General features: G+C 53.4%; 3 non-coding genes across 3 annotated transcripts; all 3 read right to left on the bottom strand.

Moving 5' to 3' along the window:
• Window positions 1–66: 66 nt before the first annotated feature.
• LOC146801569 (5S ribosomal RNA) lies at window positions 67–185 on the bottom strand. The gene has a single exon (XR_014968279.1). It is a non-coding gene; the product is annotated as a 5S ribosomal RNA (ribosomal RNA).
• Window positions 186–3,067: 2,882 nt separating this feature from the next.
• On the bottom strand, window positions 3,068–3,186 carry LOC146801570 (5S ribosomal RNA). The gene has a single exon (XR_014968280.1). It is a non-coding gene; the product is annotated as a 5S ribosomal RNA (ribosomal RNA).
• A 957-nt stretch (window positions 3,187–4,143) lies between these two features.
• On the bottom strand, window positions 4,144–4,262 carry LOC146801571 (5S ribosomal RNA). Its single transcript, XR_014968281.1, has one exon. It is a non-coding gene; the product is annotated as a 5S ribosomal RNA (ribosomal RNA).
• Between the last annotated feature and the right edge of the window lie 1,866 nt (window positions 4,263–6,128).

Below are 6,128 nucleotides of genomic sequence, written 5' to 3' on the forward strand. Positions count from 1 at the left end.
AAAATGCTATGAGCCAGGAAGATTAGGTGTGATTGTGCAGGGGACGCGCAGCAGCGAGTGGCAAAATGCCTACAGCACCTGGTATTCCCAGGCGGTCTCCCATCCAAGTACTAACCAGGCCCGACCCTGCTTAGCTTCCGAGATCGGACGAGATCGGGCGCATTCAGGGTGGTATGGCCGTAGGCATGGGAGGCTGCCTGTTCAGGCCTCTTGTGCTCACACCACCCGCCACTCTGGAACCTTCTGCGCTGCGCACACTTGCACACTTCCCTTCAACAACTGCCCTCCCTTGGCAAGCTTGCTACAGATAGCCAAGCACAGCCCTGGCTTTCACCAGCCGTGCGCTTGCTTATTTCACACTTCTGCCGCCAACATCTCCTACCTTATGTACGCCCACCGTACACAGGTCTACATAAAAATCTCTTTCCCCGAGGACATTTTCTCCCTAAACGAGGCACTGAAGCGGCCAGTCCACTGGCTCACCAGCAACCAGCTTAAACTCAACGCAAACAAAACGGAATTCCTTCTGACCCCCCCCCCCCCACCCAAACCAAACCCAGACATCCAGGAATGGATCAAGACCATCACTGCACTCAACTGCCCTCCTACCATTATTGAGTCGGCGAAATCCCTGGGAATAACCCTTGACGGCAGCTTGCATATGCATGGCCGTATAAACGCGATGGCCAAAACGGCTAGATTCCACCCGAGCTACCTAAGAAACCTAAAACCCTTCCTCGATGTGTCCGGCCTTAAAATGGCAACCCAGGCCCTAGTCATTTCCAGACTTGAATATGGATGCTCTACTCTTGCAGGGCTACCCAAGAACTCTCTGGCCCCGTTGAAAGCCTGCCTCAACACCGCCGCCAGACTCGTAACGGGTTGAAAACAATTTGACCACATCTCTCCCCACCTCAAAGCTCTGAACTGGCTTCCCCAGAAGGCCAGAATACAATTTGAAGTGGCTTGCATAACTCACAAAGCTCTGTACGCGAATTCACCTACATATCTTGCACAAAAACTCGTGATATCCGGACAGGCCAGAAACTCCCGATCTGCCAAAAAGCACGCTTCGGGAAGAAAAAACCTGCAATCGAGCCTTCTCTGGGGCCGCTCCAAGAATCTGGCACTCTCTCCCACCCTCCATCAGAAGACTTCCGTCACTGGCACACTTTAAGAAGGAGACCAAAACTTTCTTTAACAGGAAAATAGCTCATCTAAGGAATACTTTACAATCACCTCATAGACTTGTTCCACCCTCCACCTCGGCATTATCCACGGCCTCCACGGATGACACATTTTTCTGGACTCCTGGGCATCCCCCCCAAGAGCTGAGACTGCGCGCCTTCTTGTACATGTAACTACCCGCTCTAATTTGTTATCCCACATGTAGCTTCGACCTCAGACGGGGTGCACCTCGTGGATATGGAAACCTTCTTGTATGGTTTTTTTATCTGCATGCTTCAATTTTCTCCCACATGTAGCTTGGACCTTAGACTGCGTGCTCCTCCTGTATATTGTATCCCTATCTCTCCCAATCTGATCCCTCCCATCCTTATGCGTTGTTTTCCTCCCCCTCAATCCTGTAAAGCGCTCTGATACCCTCACGGGTCTGGTTCGCGCTCTATAAAACTATAAATAAATAAATAAATGACACGCAGGCTCCGACCTCCCTATAGGTGCCAGCTGGGGAGCTAGCAAACCAGCAGCCTGGTGTTTTCACCAAGAGCCTGGCCTTGCTTTGCACTGGGCTCTAAGGCACTCTATCGGGCCGCTCCGCCATGTGGCAGGGGCTGCCGGACTACAACTCTTCAACTCATGCTCACCCGCAGAAGCATTGGCATGGCAATTTTTTTTCCCAGGGAGCTCTGGCTGCAAGTTTTCTTTTCTTTTTTTTATCAGAGACCGAGCCCTCGTATGCAAATCACGTCCATGTCCAGGGCCTGCCACCGTGTGTATAGAGAAGAGAGACTGAGATGAGGGTCTGAGTGCTCTATGGTTGCGTGGTCCTCGTTGCCAACGGCCTGACTTCAGCAGCCGCCCGTCCTTAAAGGCGGTGAGGCCACGCCCCCGCCCTTTTGGACATAAGGAGTGTATGTCAGGCTGAAGAAAGGTCAGCTTGACAGACACTCTTTATGTTCAGGCCAGGAGTTGGAGATGCGCTAAATGCGCAGGCTCCCGGCTGCCTAAGCTGAGGTTTGCTGGGCTGAGGATGTCACAGCTCTGGTGGGCCTGACCTCCTCGGCTCAGCAAAAGGTCCTTGAGGCCCTCCCCTCCTGTTGAGGGAGAGCTTCAGTGAAAGCCTCGTAGCTGGACGCTTCATTTTTAAACCCCGAAGCGCCAACGGCCGAGTGTCTGTCACCGACTCTGTCCCCATCCTGCTCTGTAACGAGTGAGCGACTGCTGCCTCCCCTCATTGGCTGACCAAGGTAGCAGTGGCAACCCTCTTGGCAGCTCCCGGAGGCCTGCAGCAGGTAAGTGTTGCTTTTTTCTTGACGCCGTTTGGTTCGTTTGTTCGTGTGCGCATGTATGAATGTATGTGTATTTGTGAGTGAGTGTTGTGTACGGGGTGTGTGCGAGTGTCTGCTTGTGAATGCATGGGTGTAAGTGAGTGCGTATGTGTGTGCGTGTGTGTGCGCCCCGCACCCCTCTCGGTTGTACTCGGCGGCCCTCGCTGCCTGGCTCTCCGGCTCACCCCCCCTGCTTTCGGGCTGCTGGGGAAAGCCAATAGATGGGGACCTGGAACCGATGCTGGCCCGTGCAGCAGCTCTGCGCCGCCGAGAGAAGAAAACCACATCTTGCGGGGTTGGGGTGGGGGTGGGGGGGGGGGGGGGGGGGGGGGGGTGTTGGAGTCGGTCCCGTGTTCTGTCTTATGGCACAGCTTTTTTTCTTTCTGGACCCAGTGTAAAGCGCAGCCGAATGTTCAATATCCGAGCGGAAAGTTATGGGCCCTGAGTGTTGCGAACCTGATGGCGTTTTTTTTTTTTTTTTAAGAAACAAAAAATAAAAGAGTAGAATAGATCCCGCCCCCCAAAAAACGGAAGTGCCATTGGTCAGAGAGGCAAAATGCCTACAGCACCTGGTATTCCCAGGCGGTCTCCCATCCAAGTACTAACCAGGCCCGACCCTGCTTAGCTTCCGAGATCGGACGAGATCGGGCGCATTCAGGGTGGTATGGCCGTAGGCACGAGAGCGTGCCTGTTCAGGCCTCTTGTGCTGCGGCAGCCCGCGTGTCATCACCAGGCGTCCCTCGAGTACCTTTGCACATTTCCCTTTAACACCTGCCCTCCATATCAAACTTCCTGCACACTGCCAAGCACAGCCCTCTCTTGCACTTGCTTACTTTACACTTTCGCACAGGCTGGCTGCGACCACCCTTCTTTAGGGGCCGGCATTAGCAGCAGACCAGCAGCCGGACCTTTTTAACAAGCGCCGCCTAGCCTTGCTTCGCACTGGCCTCCAGGCACTTGCTTCGCCCTGGCCTCCAAGGCACTCTGCTCGGGACACTTCTCTATGTGCCGGGGGCTGCAGGGACTCCCGCTCAGCAGCTGATGCTCACCCGAACTCTGGGGAGGCAACTTCTTTACCCTCAATCTCTGGCTGCCGCAAGTCTCCTGTCTTTTTGTAAAAAAAGAAAAAACACCAAGAACTGGCCCCTCATATGCAAATAATGTCCGTGCCCCGCCCCCTCTGTCCGTATAGAAAAGAGAGTGAGGCGAGGGTCCGAGTACTGCCTGGGTCCATGGCCCTTAATGTCACGGGCCTGGCTCTCCGCCTCAGCGGGCCCCTGCTCCCGGGCTGCCTCGGACAGCCCAGCCGAGGGAGGGGGGGCCCCCGGAACCGGGGCCGGCGCAGCCCATCAGCAGCGGCAGCTTGCAGCAGCTCCCCAGCCTTAGCTAGGGGTCCTCTGTCCTGTCTTAGGGCAAAGTTTTTCTTCATTTTCTTTCAGTTTTCGAGTTTAAAGTTAAGGGCCACGCATATTGTAAACTCGTTGCCGGTTTCTTTATAAATAAATAAAAAAAAAAAACAAAGAGGAGGAGGGAGAGGAGGAGAGCAGAATATATGTATATTTGTTAGAAAATGCTATGAGCCAGGAAGATTAGGTGTGATTGTGCAGGGGACGCGCAGCAGCGAGTGGCAAAATGCCTACAGCACCTGGTATTCCCAGGCGGTCTCCCATCCAAGTACTAACCAGGCCCGACCCTGCTTAGCTTCCGAGATCGGACGAGATCGGGCGCATTCAGGGTGGTATGGCCGTAGGCATGGGAGGCTGCCTGTTCAGGCCTCTTGTGCTCACACCACCCGCCACTCTGGAACCTTCTGCGCTGCGCACACTTGCACACTTCCCTTCAACAACTGCCCTCCCTTGGCAAGCTTGCTACAGATAGCCAAGCACAGCCCTGGCTTTCACCAGCCGTGCGCTTGCTTATTTCACACTTCTGCCGCCAACATCTCCTACCTTATGTACGCCCACCGTACACAGGTCTACATAAAAATCTCTTTCCCCGAGGACATTTTCTCCCTAAACGAGGCACTGAAGCGGCCAGTCCACTGGCTCACCAGCAACCAGCTTAAACTCAACGCAAACAAAACGGAATTCCTTCTGACCCCCCCCCCCCCCACCCAAACCAAACCCAGACATCCAGGAATGGATCAAGACCATCACTGCACTCAACTGCCCTCCTACCATTATTGAGTCGGCGAAATCCCTGGGAATAACCCTTGACGGCAGCTTGCATATGCATGGCCGTATAAACGCGATGGCCAAAACGGCTAGATTCCACCCGAGCTACCTAAGAAACCTAAAACCCTTCCTCGATGTGTCCGGCCTTAAAATGGCAACCCAGGCCCTAGTCATTTCCAGACTTGAATATGGATGCTCTACTCTTGCAGGGCTACCCAAGAACTCTCTGGCCCCGTTGAAAGCCTGCCTCAACACCGCCGCCAGACTCGTAACGGGTTGAAAACAATTTGACCACATCTCTCCCCACCTCAAAGCTCTGAACTGGCTTCCCCAGAAGGCCAGAATACAATTTGAAGTGGCTTGCATAACTCACAAAGCTCTGTACGCGAATTCACCTACATATCTTGCACAAAAACTCGTGATATCCGGACAGGCCAGAAACTCCCGATCTGCCAAAAAGCACGCTTCGGGAAGAAAAAAACCTGCAATCGAGCCTTCTCTGGGGCCGCTCCAAGAATCTGGCACTCTCTCCCACCCTCCATCAGAAGACTTCCGTCACTGGCACACTTTAAGAAGGAGACCAAAACTTTCTTTAACAGGAAAATAGCTCATCTAAGGAATACTTTACAATCACCTCATAGACTTGTTCCACCCTCCACCTCGGCATTATCCACGGCCTCCACGGATGACACATTTTTCTGGACTCCTGGGCATCCCCCCCAAGAGCTGAGACTGCGCGCCTTCTTGTACATGTAACTACCCGCTCTAATTTGTTATCCCACATGTAGCTTCGACCTCAGACGGGGTGCACCTCGTGGATATGGAAACCTTCTTGTATGGTTTTTTTATCTGCATGCTTCAATTTTCTCCCACATGTAGCTTGGACCTTAGACTGCGTGCTCCTCCTGTATATTGTATCCCTATCTCTCCCAATCTGATCCCTCCCATCCTTATGCGTTGTTTTCCTCCCCCTCAATCCTGTAAAGCGCTCTGATACCCTCACGGGTCTGGTTCGCGCTCTATAAAACTATAAATAAATAAATAAATGACACGCAGGCTCCGACCTCCCTATAGGTGCCAGCTGGGGAGCTAGCAAACCAGCAGCCTGGTGTTTTCACCAAGAGCCTGGCCTTGCTTTGCACTGGGCTCTAAGGCACTCTATCGGGCCGCTCCGCCATGTGGCAGGGGCTGCCGGACTACAACTCTTCAACTCATGCTCACCCGCAGAAGCATTGGCATGGCAATTTTTTTTCCCAGGGAGCTCTGGCTGCAAGTTTTCTTTTCTTTTTTTTATCAGAGACCGAGCCCTCGTATGCAAATCACGTCCATGTCCAGGGCCTGCCACCGTGTGTATAGAGAAGAGAGACTGAGATGAGGGTCTGAGTGCTCTATGGTTGCGTGGTCCTCGTTGCCAACGGCCTGACTTCAGCAGCCGCCCGTCCTT

The sequence above is a fragment of the Triturus cristatus genome, chromosome 8 (genome assembly GCF_964204655.1).
Source record: "Triturus cristatus chromosome 8, aTriCri1.1, whole genome shotgun sequence".
Taxonomy (NCBI): domain Eukaryota; kingdom Metazoa; phylum Chordata; class Amphibia; order Caudata; family Salamandridae; genus Triturus; species Triturus cristatus.